The sequence below is a fragment of the Meles meles genome, chromosome 5 (genome assembly GCF_922984935.1).
Source record: "Meles meles chromosome 5, mMelMel3.1 paternal haplotype, whole genome shotgun sequence".
Classification (NCBI taxonomy): domain Eukaryota; kingdom Metazoa; phylum Chordata; class Mammalia; order Carnivora; family Mustelidae; genus Meles; species Meles meles.
In genome coordinates, this window is record NC_060070.1 from 51,257,083 (window position 1) to 51,269,787 (window position 12,705).

Sequence of the window (12,705 nt, forward strand, 5' to 3'; positions counted from 1 at the left end):
TGTTTTACGAATAATTGTGTCATGATAAAGTCAGTATGACCTTCTGTAAATCAAAATTTCATTATGTAAAGATGCAAAATTTTTTTAAATTAATTGAATACCTTTATTTACCAAGACCTCTAGTAAAAAGCAATGTGGAGTATTGTAGCTTGATACTAACAGATCAGATTCAGCTCCTTTGATCTGCCTAAGTTTCCACAAGGATGGATCTTAAAATAGTCCCCATATCATGCTAAGATATTGCAACTTGTCACTTTTGCCACCTGTGCCACCAACTGCCCACCATGTTCAAGAGAAGCCACATGCAAGCACAACCAGACTTTATCATCTTTATTGTTGTTATGGTCCATAAATTCAGAGAACACATTAAAAGCATTTCCTACAATCATGTAGTACTTTTGAGATTACAATTGTTGCTGTTAAATTTAGCTTTTTTTTGAACCCTGACATTTTGTATCAATACTGCATAGACAAATGATAATTTCCTTTTACAGAAAAAAAGAAACTTCACCCACCACAATCTATACAATGACAAACTTAAATAATGATTTAAAGTAATAATTTCAGAAAGAACATATATAAAGGATGAACTTTCATTTTAAAAATCATATTTATCCATTTATAAAATTATAAAATTTTATAAAATTATAAAAATGTACTTCTTACCAAAACAAAAGAGAGAGAGAGACTTGGTAAAAAAAAAAAAATTTAGAATCTTTTGTTCTTTTTATTGTATTGGATAATTGGCAAATAAGATATATCTTCAAATATTAATAATGTAGTAAAATGCTTCAGAGATAAAGAAAAGCACCTCCCTCTTGAAATATATTTTATTCTGGTATTTTGTTGACTCCTTATTATGAGTGAATTGTTTTGTTTTTTTTTAAATTTTATTTATTTGACAGAGAGAGAAACAGTGAGAGAAGGAATACAGGCTGGGACAGAGGGAAAGGAAGAAGCAGGCTTCCCACCTAGCAGGGAACCTGATGTGGGGCTCAATCCCAGGACCCAGGGATCATGACCTGAGCTGAAGGCAGACGCTTAACTGACTGAGCCACCCAAGTGCCCATGAACTGCTTTTTTGATATATATTGCTTAATTCTGGAGTTAAAATCAAAATAAGAAACTAACAAAGGAAGAACTGAGTATAAGTTGAGTCTGAGACATGGCATGAAAAGCAAGAAATATGAATGGTTGGTGAAATATATTTTTGAAGGATAACTTCATTATTATTATTCTTTTTATCAAAGAAACATCTCTAGGCATCAAATATGAAGCTAAAGAGAGCTTTAGATCAAAAGAAGGTGCTTAATAAACCTATTCAAAAATAAGGAGCTGGAATCCTCTTAGGAACATAAGTTGTTTTGGGGGTTCTAGTTTGTTAGGAATTATATAGAAATAATAACACTTCTCCTATACAAAACAGGATAGATTGATCTATTATAGAATGATTGAAATGACCAACCTACATTCTGAGATCTAGTGTTGCTAAACTGGGCAGAGAAAAGTAGAAAAGACATGGTTTATTGTGAGAAAAAATAATTTGATTTTAAAAAATCATTCAAGTCTTGATATATATTGCAATTAATCCTATCAAACTTGCTTTATGTTTTAGCATATACATTGGTAAACTAATACCTCATTGCTTTCACTTGAAAAGTTAACCATGTTGATAAGCAACTTTTTCATTCCTTTTCTCTTACTGTCAGTTTCCTAGAAATATCTTTACAGCCTTAAACAAAAGTTTCACCTGAATATGTATTTATATGGTTTTTAACATGACAGAAGAAATAAAAACCAAATATAAAACTGTTCCATTTTTAAGAGCTGATTATCTTGATGTACAACTACCAGCTATAATTTGGATTGTGGCAGGAGATGATTGGGCCAAAAAAGTCTACTCTAAGGCTTGAGTGATCTAGATTCTTAATTTATTCTCAGAGGATAATTTTATAGGGGTGTCATTCTATAGGACTTTGACAGTGGTTCTGGTTGTTCTTTTGCTCCACTCTGCCATGGGACTAGATGAATATCTCATTATTTGAAAACTCTCTTTGAATATAAGTGAAATTATGGATTCTATGTACAGAAAATATAAACACATGCACAAACATTTGTATACAATTTTAAAATGTTCATAGATTTCAAAGCTGCTCCTGTGCAGGTTAAGAATCTATTTTGCAGGGTGCCTGGGTGGCTCAGTGGGTTAAGCCTCTGTCTTTGGCTCAGGTCATGATCTCAGGGCCCTGGGATCAAGCCCCGCATAGAGCCCCGCATCGGCTCAGCAGGGAGCCTGCTTCCTTTCATCTCTCTGCTTGCCTCTCTGCCTACTTGTGATCTCTGTCTGTCAAATAAATAAATAAAATCTTTAAAAAAAAAGAATCTATTTTGCTATAGCACATATGCCATGAACTTGCCATGAACACAGCCTTTTCCCTGCCATTGAAGTCTATATAAATTCCATAATGTGATATTCTCACTTGCCAGTAGGTAGAATACTTGCTGGAAGATGGAACAGCAAAGGAGGGGAGCTTTGTGTTCAAGTAGTAACCCCCGAAGGGTACACACCAGCACACAAAAGGAATGAACAAGCCCTAAATATTAGACAGTCTATTATCACAGATAGCCTCAAAGAAGTCAAACCTAAATTTGTCTAACGTTCAAATTTTAGCTCTTGATTTTATGGTAGATTTGGTAGACAAATGTATGCTTTACATAAATAATTACAGAACAATTTCTATTTTTCCTCTTTTAAATGGTTAAACAATATGTATTTATGACTTCCCAACTAATCATGATGGAAAAACAAAAAGGACGCAAAGGAAAACAGGGCTGGTTTCTAACCTTTTTTGCAAAGAACAGCACAGTAGCAAAGAAGAATTAGGACAGTGGTTAAATCTTTTGCTTAGGTTTCTTTCTTTCTTTCTTTCTTTCTTTTTTTCTTTTTTCACAGTTAGGAATGCATTCATCATACAAAGTCTTATTGTCAAATTGATCCCAATAGCTTACACTGAAGACCTTTTATGAAACTGATGGGTAAAAATTATATGACTCAAGCACTGAGATGAACACAACAATGAAAAGAGTTTTTTTTCCTCTTGAGGAAAAGTCACATTTTTTTAGAGTGTCAACATTGTAAAATATTACTAAAAAATAAGTATAACGTATGAGAGATAAGTTAGGCAAATTTGGGTGAGATAGATATTTTATAAGTGGAAGAATGTACTTCTGCTTTCAGTCAAGATGGAATAGTAGGGACTGGTTTTGAAGAAACAGAGCAAGCATCAGAACAAGACATGACAGATATGCTGGAATTATCAGACCAGGAATTTTAAACAATGATGATTAATATGCTAAGCGCTCCAGTAGATAAAGTACACAGAATGCATGAATAGATAGACAATATGAGCAGAGAGGTGGAAATTCAATTCTAAGAACCAAAAGGAAATGCTAAAGATTTAAAAAATATATATTGTAAGGGCACCTGGATAGTGGAGTCAGTTAAGCAGCCAACTCTTAGTTTCAGCCCAGATCATGATCTCAGAGTCATGAAGTCAAGCCCCACATAGGCCTCTGCAACTCAGCACAAAGTCTGCTGGACTCTCTCTCCCTGTCCTCCTCCTTCCCTCCCACTCTCTCTCAAGTAAATATGTAAAATTAAAAAAAAAAACAAAACCTGTAACACATAAAGAACGTCTTTGATGGACTTAATAGTATACTGTATGTAGTTGAGAAAACAATCTCTGAGCTTGATGATATATTCATAGAAATCTCAAAACTGAAAAGCAAAGAGAATAAAGACTGAGGAAAAACATAATAGAATATCCAAGGACCAAAGGACAACTACAAAAGGTGTGACAATGTATAATGGGAATACCAAAAGGAGAAGAAGAGAGAATGAAACAGAAGAAGTATTTGTAACATAATGATTGAGAATTTTCCCCAAATTAATGTCAGACACGAATCCACAAATCAAGGAATCTCAGAGAACACCAAGAAGGATAAGAATCCAAAAATGTTTACCCCATTGGGGCACCTGAGTGGCTCAGTGGGTTAAAGCCTCTGCCTTCGGCTCAGGTCATGATCCCAGGGTCCTGGGATTGAGCCCCACATCAGGCTCTCTGCTCAGAGGGGAGCCTGCTTCCTCCTCTCTCTCTTCCTGCCTCTATGCATACTTGTGATCTCTGTCTGTCAAATAAATAAATAAAAATCTTTAAAAAAAATGTTTACCCCAAAGCATACCATCAAGATAAAGAAAAAATCCTGCAAGAAGCCAGAGATATAAAACACATTACCTATAGGAAAAAAGATAATAATTGTATCCAGTTTCTCCTCAGAAACCAAGCAAGTAAGAAGAGTATAGAATGAAACACTTAAAGTACTAATAGAAAAATAATCAACCTGGAATTCTGTATCCTGTGGAATTATCTTTCAAAAATGAAGGAGAAATCAACACTCCTCAGACTAATTGATATTGAAGGAATTTTTTGTCAGTAAACTTGAGTTGCAATAAATGTTTAAAAAGTTTTTTAGAGAAAAAGAAAATAATATAGGTTAGAAACAAATCTACATAAAGAAAAGAAGAGCACCGAAGAAGGAGTAAGTGAAATAAAGTAAAATGTGTTTTTCTTATTCCTAACTGATCTAATAGGTAATGGTTTGTTCAGAATAACAATATGTATAACATATATGTATATGTATGCTCATATACAAGCTCAATGTGTGACAGCAATAATACAAGAGACAAGAGGGAGGAATTAAGATTATTTTGTTATTATAAGGAACTTACACTACCCATGAAGTGGTATAGTTTTTTGAAAGTGGATTGGATTAGTTGTAAATGTATACTGTAAACTCTAGGGCAACCACTGAGGAAAGTAAATAAAAAATATATATATAATTGATATGCTAAGAAAGGAGAGAAAATGGTGCCATACAAAACGTTCAGTTAAAACCATAAAAGGCTGAAAGAGTGGGAAAAAAAATAAGAATAAATAAAGGACAACAAATAGAAGACAGTAACAAATATGGTAGATATTGATCTAACTGTATCAATAATCATTTAAAATGTCAAGAGTCTAAATGCACCAATTAAAAGATAGAGATTGTGGGCACCTGGGTGGCTCGTGCGTTAAGCCGCTGCCTTCGGCTCAGGTCATGATCTCAGGGTCCTGGGATCGAGTCCCTCATCGGGCTCTCTGGCTCAGCAGGGCGCCTGCTTCCCTCTCTCTCTCTCTGCCTGCCTCTCTGACTCCTTGTGATCTCTCTCTGTCAAATAAATAAATAAAATCTTTAAAAAAAAGATAGAGATTGTCAGAGTGGATCAAGAAGCAAGAGAGAACTATAAGCAATACACTAAACACACTATAAATATAAAGACACATATATATTAAAAGTTAATGGGTGGAGAAGTATATACAATGTGAACACTAATTGAAAGAGAACAGGAATAGCTATATTAATTTCAAACAGAATAGACCTCAAAGCAAAGAAAGTTATCAAAGATAGAGATGGGTCATTACATAATGACAAAGGGGTTAATTCCAAAAAGGCATAACAATCTTTAATTTGTATTCACCTAACAACAGAGTATCAAATTGCATGAGGCAAAATTGATAGAACTGAGAAGAGAAATACATGAATCCACTATCATTGTTGGAGACGTCAATACCCCTCTATCAGAAACGAACATATCCAGCAGGCAGAAAATCAGAAAAACACAGGTGAACTAAACACTACCAACAATCAACTGGATATAATTGACAGCTATAGACTATTTCAACCAACAACAACAGAATATGCATTCTTCTCAAGCTCACATGTAATATTCACCAAGATAGACCATATACTGGGCCATAAAAAAGCCCCTTAATTTAAGACAATAGAAACAAATAATGGAATTAAACTAGAAATTAAGAATGGAAAGGTAATTGGAGAGTCCCAAAATATGTGGAGATTAAACAACACATTTCTAGACAACAGAGGGATCAAAGAAGAAGTATCAAGAGAAATTTTAAAAAATATTTCTAATTGAATGAAAACGAAAGCACAATTTATCAAAACTTGTGAGATGCAGTAAAAATAGGGCTTTGGAGGAAATTCATAACACTGAATGCATATATTTTAAAAAAGATAAGAGTGGGCTCCTAGGTGGCTCAGTTGGTTAAGTGGCTGCCTTCAGCTCAGGTCATAATCCTGGAGTCCTGGGACTGAGTCCCACTTGGGGCTCCTGGCTCTATGGGAGTCTGCTTCTCCCTCTGACCTTCTCCCCTCTCATGCTCTCTCTCACTCTCTCTCAAATAAATAAATAAAATCTTAAAAAAAAAAGATAAAAGAGTTTAAAATCAATAATCTAAACTTATACTGGGAAAACTAGAAAAAGATAAGGAAATTAAAAGTAAACAGAAGAAAGGAAATAATAATTAGAGCAGAGTGTTCACTTCAGCAGCACATATACTTAAAAAATGGGAATGATACAGAGATTAACAAGGTCCTTGTGCAAGGTTGACATGCAAATCTGTGAGGTATTCCACATTTTTTCACCATATTATACCCCTGAAACTAATATAACACTGTATGCTAACTATACTGGAATTAAAATAAAAAAACATAATAAAAAATTGTCATAAATTACCAAAAAAAAAAAAGAATTAGAGCAGAAATCAATCAAAACAGGAGAAACCAAGAGATCAATGGAGAAAAAAAAAAAACAAAACCAAAAATTAGATCTTTGAAAAGATGAATGAAATAAATAAGCTTTTAGCCAGACTAACAAAGAAAACCAGAGGCAGGAAACTAATTATTAATTATTTTCAGAAATGAAAGAAGGGACATCATTACAGATTCTATGGACATTAAAAGGATAATAGAGGGGGAGCTTGGGTTACTCGGTTGGTTAAGTGTCCAACTCTTGGTTTCAGCTCAGGTCATGATCTGAGGGTCAAGATCAAGCCCTGCATCAGGCTCTGTGCCAAGCAGGGAGTCGGCTTGGGATTCTTTCTCCCTCTTTCTCTGCCCCTTCCCCTGCAGGTTATTTCCTATACCACCAATGAATAAGTGGAATTTGAGATTAAAAATACAATACCATTTACATGGTACATGAAATATGTAGGTATAAATCTAACAAAATATGTACAAAATCTGTATGAAGATGAACTGATGAACAAAATCAAAAAAGAACTAAAGAAATGGAGAGATATTCCATATTCTTGAATAGAAGGATTCAATATTGTCAAGATATCTTTTCTTCCCAACTTGATGTATAGATGAGATGCAATTCCAATTGAAATTCCAGCAATTATTTTGTACATATTGATTCTAAAGATTATATACAGAAGTAAAATATCTGGACTAGCCAACACAATATTGAGGAGCAAGAACAAAGTTGGAGAATTAGAACTACTGACCTTCAATATTTATTAAGCCACAATAATTAAGACAGTGTGGTATTGGTGAAAGAATAGACAATGGACCAAAACAGAAAGCCCAGATGAATCTAGACACAGACCTTATACCCTTCACAAAAATAAGCTTGAAATGAATCACAGACCTAAATGCAAAATGCAAAACTATAAAACTCCTAGAAGATAACATAGAAGAACTCTAGATGACCCAGTATGACAATGACTTTTTATATTCAACACCAAAGTCACAATCCATAAAATAAATAATTGATAAACTGTACTTCATCACAATTAAAAACTTCTCTGTGAAAAATAATGTCAAGAGAATGAAAAGACAAGCCATGGGCTGGGAGAAAATATTTAATATACATCTGATAAAAGATTGTTACCCAAAATATACAAAGAACTCTTAAAACTTAGTAAGAAAAACAATCTAATTTTTAAAATGGGCCAAAGACCTTAGTAGACATCACACCAAAGAGGATACACAGATGGCAAATAGCCATATGAAAAGATGCTCAACATCCTAAGTCATTGAGGAAATGTGAATGAAAACAACAGTGAGATACACTACACATCTATTAGTACTTAGGGCCAAAATTCAGAACCCTGACATACCAAATGCTGGCAAGGATGTGGGAAAATGAAAAGTCTCATTCATTGCAGATAGAAATGGAAAATGATACAGTTTGAAGGTTTCTTACAAACTAAACATACTCTTACTGTATGACCCAAAGATGTTGAAAATTTATATCCACATAAAAATCTGGACACAGCGGCTTTATTCATAATTGTCAAAACAACCAAGATGTCCTTCAGTAGGAGAATGGATAAATAAACTGGTACATCCAGATAATGAAATCAGTACTAAAAAGAAATGAACTATTGGGGCACCTGGATGGCACAGTCGGTTAAGCATCAGACTCTTGGTTTTGACTCAGGTCGTGATCTCAGGGTCAGGAGATCAAGTCCCACATCAGTCTCCTGGCTCAGCGTGGAGTCTGCTTCAGACTATCTCTCCCTGTCCCTCTGCCCCTCCCCACTGCAATCGCTCTCTATAAAGTAAAGAAATAAATCTTTAAAAAGCTAAAAAAAATGAACTGTCAAGCTATGAAAAGACATAGAGGAAACGTAAATGAGTATTACTAGTGAAAGGGCGTATATGTAAAGGTTTTGTACTATATGATTTCAACTACGTGACATTCTAGAAAGACAAAATCATGAGACAATAAAAATATCAGTGTTTGATAAGAGTTGGGGGTGGTTGAGTTAGGGATGCATGGGCAGAACAAAGAGGATTTTTAAGATGGTGAAAATACTTTATGTACCATAATGATGGACCTATGTCATTATACATTTGTCTGAACCTCTAGAATATATGACACCAAGATTGGACCCTGATATGTAACTATGGACTTTGGTTGATTATGATCCTATATAGTTTATCAATTGTAAGAAATGTCCTATTCCAGGGGGGATGTTGGTAATGAGGGAGGCTATGCATAATGAGAGTAGAGGCTATATATGAAATCTCTGTATCTTCCTCTTAATTTTGCTGTTAATCTAAAATTGCTCATAAAAAGTCTTTTAAAAAAACAAAAACTATACCTAATCATGTAAAACCCTAAGTGTATCCCAACTTCTGGTGTGATAAATTTAATGAAAAAAGTGTAGATGATTATTGAAGCAATTATTAGCTTTAGTTGACCATTTTTGGTGTTACATTTAACCAGCTATTATTTAAAGTGACTCATCTAAGCAGCTGTTAAGTGGTGGCAATAAAATCCTTTTGCTTACAGGTGACAGAAATCAAATATTATATATATTAAGCAAACAGGATAATTTATAATATGGATATAGGATTTTCTCACCCACACCAAGAATGGGAACTTAATATCAAGCAGAAGAAGAGATTTGGACAATGTCTGACCTAGCACCTTTCACATGGAGGAAAATTTAGTAAGTAGCAAGCATTATCAAGCAACTGCTTAGTTCATAAAATGGAGATGCTTTGATTGTTCAGATGGACCATTCTGTTCTTGGATCACATCAAAGAGTTTTTTCTTGTCAATAATTATAACAATAATTATATAAAAACTGACACTCTATCATGTAATATGACATTTAAATCTTGTAACAACACTGAAAGGTAGGTGCTATGATTTCCATGTTACAAATGTGGAGGATACAGCTTTAAAAAGTTAAATGATATATATGTGGGTAAGAAGATAGAGAGTAATGGTGTTAAGGTTTAAATTCTTTCTGCATGCAAAATCAATGTTAATTTTATTCCATAGTCATGAAACAATAATGTAGGTAAATTTCATTTTGGAAATTCTGAAAAAAAAATAGTGATTCTCTGATTCTGTTGTCAATTATATTCATTTTACACCTTGCTCAAGCTTGAGGGACTTGGGATTGTTAAATTAAAGAACTATACACTCAAGGTGCCTGCCTGGTTCAGTCGAGAGAGCATGGAACTCTTGGTCTTGGGATCATGAGTTCAAGCCTCATGTTGGAGGTAGAAATTACTTAAAAATAAAGAAACAAACAAACTTTAAAGAAAGAAATATATACTTGTGAACACTGTGGATATAGGCAACTTGGAGTTAGCCAGTCTTGATATATATACTGTCTTCTCACAAAGATTTTTAAATTTCTTTAAATACATTCTGAAAGGAGAATTTAGAATAAACTTTGCAAATGCCTGACAGACTGGGATTTGGTTTTGTGTAAAGAGGGAGATATTAGAAAATGCCATTTTTAGTCAAGCTAGTGTAGCATAGTCAGCATTCTGCTCTTGAGAGTAATGTCAAGAGACGTAGGCATACTAGGCCCTGTATGTAATGTTACCTGCAAAAAGTTAAGAGGTCTTCTAAAATATCTAACTTCTTTTTTTTTAATTAATTAATTTATTTTTATTTGTTTATTTACAGCATAACAGTGTTCATTGTTTTGGCATCACACCCAGTGCTCCATGCAGTACGTGCCCTCCCTATTACCCACCACCTGGTTCCTCAACCTCCCCCCCCCCCCACCGCCGCCCCTTCATAACCCTCTGGTTGTTTTTCAGAGTCCATAGTCTCTCATGGTTCATCTCCCCTTCCAGTTTCCCTCAACTCCCTCTCCTCTCCATCTCCCCATGTCCTCCATGTTATTTGTTATGCTCCACAAATAAGTGAGACCATATGATACTTGACTCTCTCTGCTTGACTTATTTCGCTCAGCATAATTTCTTCCAGTCCCGTCCATGTTGCTACAAAAGTTGGGTATTCGTCCTTTCTGATGGAGGCATAATACTCCATTGTGTATATGGACCACATCTTCCTTATCCATTCGTCTAACCAAGATGCCCTTCAATATCTAACTTCTTAATGGATTTGACTTTCATGTATTAAGAACTTTTATTTTAAATCTTTTGAACCAATAACATTAATTCTTTTTTCTTCTCTTGGGAGTAGAAAATACAAGCTGGGGGTGCTGCTCACAGGATACAACATTACCTATATAGTATTCCTGCCAAAAACTTTAACCTAATCATGAGGAAAAAAATCAGGGAAATTCAAGTTGAGAAACATTCTGCAAAATAATTTGCCTGAACTCTAAAAATGATCAATGACAAGAAAAATGAAAAAGGCTGGCTGACTGTTCCCTGTTAAGGGAGAGTAGAGAGCTGAAAATCAGTAAATTTTAATATGTATTTGTGTGCCCCACTGTATTGTAAAACCTGAAACTTGCCTGGCTCAGGCGTTGACTCTGGGGACATCAGCAATCAATTTCTGTTCTTCAGAAACTTACTAATTTTTTTCCTTGCAACTGTTCAAATCTTCTTTACTAAATATTGCTTACCTATAAGTCAAATAAAATATTGATATTATGTGTATATATACATGTGCGTGCTTTATGTGTTCTGTACATACCTACTCACGTATCTTAAGTGTGGTTTTGGTAAAAGAGGAATAACAAGAGTGTGAATTCAAGTAAGAGTGTAGACTAAAATGTAGTGAAAATAACATGGGTTTAGAACAAGACAATTGTCCCTTGAATCTTGGTTCTGACCCACACTGGCTTCTGACCACAGTTGAAACATGGGAACTGTCTATGGCTTTCAAGGATGGTTTTAGAGAGAATGCCTTACAGTTAAAGTGGGTTTTCTGTCAATATTAGGCCTCCCTTTCTTCTTCTACTTGAAAAAGTATAAAAGCAGTGATAAATAATATTTTTCAAGGTCTTATTATATACTCAGGCCATGCATGAATAGGGGTTGCACATATTAATAGCACAAGACAAGAGACTGACTGGATAAGAGTAGGGGCCCTAGAACTAGCCTTCCTTGGTTCAATTCTTAACTCTACCAATAATTAGTTTCATCATTCAGGAGGAGTTACTTCACCGCTCTATACCTCAGTTCTCTCATCTTTAAAGTGGGAAGAAAATAACAGTATTTTCCTCATTAGGGACTTGTGAGGATTAAATGAGATAAAAAGCTAACATATGTTAGCTTTTATAAATTGTTATTATCTCATTCAATCCTCTTAGTAGCCTGTTGAGTTAGATAAAATTACTCCTCTTATTATTTATATGATACTGATCATAGTGAGGTGAAATAATTTGACCTAGGACACTCAGTAAAAAATGAATTAGGACTTGATTCTTGTCTATTATTAACTACACAAATTTCTCCTTAATTCTCTCCAGGCTAATCTAAGAGATTAGAGAGGGGATTGTTTAAATAGTCTGATATAGGAACTTGTCAAAAAGCTTTCTGAAAGTTTAAATACAGATTTTCTCTCTAAATCTCCTTAGTCATGCTTATTTTCTCCTCAAACAACTCTAGTGAAACCAACAAACATCATTTCTTGTGCAGAAGTCATGTTGACTCAACCATGCTGAATTATTCTCTTCTGGTTATTCGGCTATGCTATCCTTTCACCAATACCTCAGAAAAATTGCAAGGCTGACTGAAATTTGAAAAGGAGGGTATGAGCTTAGACACATCATTTCACCTCCTTGAAATGGAATTTGGACTAGATAAACTGGAGGCTTTTTTCCAGCTCTAAAATTCTATGATCCTACCTGTGGAATCATCATGATTATGGATGTAATGACCGAGACCCTCTTTCCTCTTGCTTTAGGGGCCCTGCTGAAGCACCATTCCATTGATTTGACAGTATATTTCCATGTATGTTTGTTTTCTTCTAATTCTTTAGGGTAGGAGACAAAAAGAGACAAAAGGTAAGTAAGGAAAATGTACAAAAAAGACATATTAATGTGAAGTAGCAAAGGGGACTTCAGAGGGGAA

General features: G+C 34.6%; 1 non-coding gene across 1 annotated transcript; it reads left to right on the forward strand.

Moving 5' to 3' along the window:
- Positions 1-6,432: 6,432 nt before the first annotated feature.
- Positions 6,433-6,539, forward strand: LOC123942894. The gene has a single exon (XR_006818524.1). It is a non-coding gene; the product is annotated as a U6 spliceosomal RNA (small nuclear RNA).
- The last annotated feature ends 6,166 nt before the right edge of the window (positions 6,540-12,705 follow it).